Here is a 3,074-nt window from a genome sequence, read left to right as displayed (position 1 = left end):
AAATATCATTAAATTGGGATACAGTTGGACCCATTGCAACAATGAGATATAGACGTCGTTATGTCGTAAAACAAAATTTACAACGTTGTTGGGGGGGAGGATCAGGTGTCAGAGCTAGTGGAAGTTTGGGAAGGTAGAGGAAGGGGAAACAAAGTGGAGGCAACAATGCTTGATAAGAAATGTATTCATTATCTTGCACATGTTATTGTAACTCCTCTGTACAGTATTTTCACAATGAAAAGAAAGAAAATGAATTTCACTTCATATATAAAAAATGTTCTGTGCTCAATTCAGCAGGAAATACACGAACATTGGAACAAAACAGAGAAGATTAGAATGGCCCCTGTGCAAGGATGACATGCAAATTCTTGAAGTGTTCCATATTTTTACAACAGGTGCTGGAGGGTATGTGGACAGAAGGGAACCCTACTGAATCCTTGGTGGGAGTGTAAACTTGTTCAACCACTTTGGAAAGCAGTATGGAGGTTCCTCAAAAGACTCCACATAAAGCCCACCCATGACCCAGCAATCCCACTTTTGGGCATTCACCCAAATGATCACAAACAAGACCACAATAAAACTACCAGCACAACTATGTTACTGCACCATTATTTACTATAGCTAAGGTATGGAACCAATTCCGATTCCCCTCAATTGATGAATGGATCAAGATAATGATAGATAGATAGATAGATAGATAGATAGATAGATAGATAGATAGATAGATAGATAGATAGATAGATAGATACATGCATTCTATGCCTCCATCTGAAAGAATGACATCACTCAATTTATTAAGAAATGGAAAGACTTGGAAAAAAACTTACTAAGTGAAGTAAGACAAGTCCAAAGAAACATAGGACCCCTGGTTTCCCTTATTTTCAGTTATTCATATATGTCTGGGATAAATAAAAAAGGTCAAAAGCTATGTACCTATGACTAGATAAGATGATGTTAAGGGAAATGTACTCCAAGATATTGACACAAGTGGTTTTTTCATTCTTGCTATTGTTTTTAATGAACTTACAATGTATGATGTGATATTTTTGTTTCTTTATATGTTCCTCCCCCACTTTATAACACCTGTTTTCACTGGATTTGAAGTTGGTGCACCAATATCTTATATATACACTTCTCTAATTTGGGGAGGGGAAAGGAAAAAACACAATGCTTAAATAGGGATACAGGTTGACCCATTGTAACAATGAGATGCACAAGACACTATGATGAAAAATGAAGTTTATATTTAGGCGGGGCATGGGAGACGGGGAGGAGACGGTACTTGTGGAGGTTAGAGAGAAAGGATGTAGGGGGAAAATAAAGGAGGAGGTAACAAGGCTTGTTAGAAATGTACTCATTAACTTTCTCATGTAAATGTGAGCCCTGTGTACAGTACTTTTACAATAAAAATGTATGAAAATGATCTGAGAAGGAAAAGTTTATTTTCCCTATATAATATCGTTAACAAAGAAATTAATGCAAAACACTGACATAAAAGTATTTTGAAAAAGTGTGTGTGTGTGTGTGTGTGTGTGTGTGTGTGTGTGTGTGCATGAGCGCGAGCCCTCACACATGTGAGTACTCGTGCATTTGTGTTGGCATGCTCAGAGTTTGGACTCAGGACTTCAAGGCCTTGCTAGGCATTTCCTCTCTAGATTGATGAGGTACTATATAAGCTACATCACCATTCCTGGCTCTTTGGTAGTTCATTAAAAGTTTTGAAAAATAATGAATTTTCTTTCTTTTGCTCTGATTGTCTTCCAACTGTTATCCACAGATCTGGCGCTCCAGAGTAGATATCCCAAGTAGTCAGGATTACAGGTGTGGCCATCCAGCACAAGGCTTTAAAAATAAATTTAAAAGTAGAAAAATATTTACTTCACGGGATCCTGTTTTATTATCTACTAATTTTAAAGAATTTTGGACTGATTATATGTGAATTCATTTTGCTTCTGGATTCTTAAAAAATGTAAGTGATGATATTTGAAAGTTTTATTACTTTTTAAAAAGGAAACGAACTGTGGTACAGAAGAAATTTGCCCCTCTTTGGACCTCAATTTGTGCTCTCAGTTCTGTGCATGATAAGCCAATGCCACCAAAACAATCTGGGTTGAAGACATAATGTGACAGAAAAAAAATCACGATGGGCATTGCTATGCTATTATTACTTGGACAACATGAATATTGAATTGAGAGTGTAAGAGAATGGAGAGATTTTACTTATCATTTTGTATTGCTGAAAGACTGTTGGAAACTTTGACTCATTTCCCTCCTTTGTGTGTCTTTGGGCCATATAATTCGTGCCTTTAATTACAATTTTTCCCAACATTAAAATGGTAATAACATTAGCATTAAAACAAATTTTATCTTAAGAATTAAGAAATAAAACTTGTGAAATACTTAACATAAAATTCTATGAATGAGCTTTCAGTTTAGCCAGCAGTTTTTTAAAATACTAAATAGAATATAATAAGTATTACAGAAACCATTACATGTAGTGAGCAACCAGATGTAATGTTATCTATTAACCATGCTCTGCTTCAAAGGAAACCAGATGGATAACTTCTCATGCTGTACATCAAATTGATTATCTTATGTCTTGGTAGTTTAAAAATATCAGGGACAGAATCATGAAGGAATGTTGTAGATTGAGGTTAAGTCCATATGAAAATGTACAAACTTGATAAAACATAAACGTATCTCAGCAGTTTATTGTTTTTTACATCATTTAAGTTACATTGTAAAGATAGGGAAAACCTAGCAGAATGAATTCTCTTTTTGATATATTTTCATAGGTCCTAAGAAGGATGAACTCTTTCCTCACTCTTGTAGAGGCATCATCAGATGAGAGGAAATGTATTTTTTTATTTGCTTCCTTCCATTTATTCTTCAGTATGAAATCTGAACTACATGAGACTGAAAGTAGCTAAGGAAAATTAGACTTGCAGGCTTTGGAAAGAGCAATCAATGTAAAATAAATAAAATACGTATAGCCTTGTAAAAGGTATAACTAAATTGAGTTACCTAGTCGCAAGCATAAACAGAAAACGATTTAAGCAATATCATGTTATTAA

The 3,074-nt window shown here is 34.8% G+C and overlaps 1 non-coding gene across 1 annotated transcript; it reads left to right on the top strand.

Moving 5' to 3' along the window:
- The first annotated feature begins 277 nt into the window (after positions 1-277).
- Positions 278-388, top strand: LOC138805505 (U6 spliceosomal RNA). Its single transcript, XR_011365574.1, has one exon. It is a non-coding gene; the product is annotated as a U6 spliceosomal RNA (small nuclear RNA).
- The last annotated feature ends 2,686 nt before the right edge of the window (positions 389-3,074 follow it).

The sequence above is a fragment of the Dipodomys merriami genome, unplaced genomic scaffold, assembly GCF_024711535.1.
Source record: "Dipodomys merriami isolate MVZ:Mamm:240054 unplaced genomic scaffold, mDipMer1.0.p SCAF_397, whole genome shotgun sequence".
In the NCBI taxonomy this organism is placed as follows: domain Eukaryota; kingdom Metazoa; phylum Chordata; class Mammalia; order Rodentia; family Heteromyidae; genus Dipodomys; species Dipodomys merriami.
Note: the sequence above shows the minus strand (reverse complement) of the source record. Positions and strands in the feature narration are given on the sequence as shown.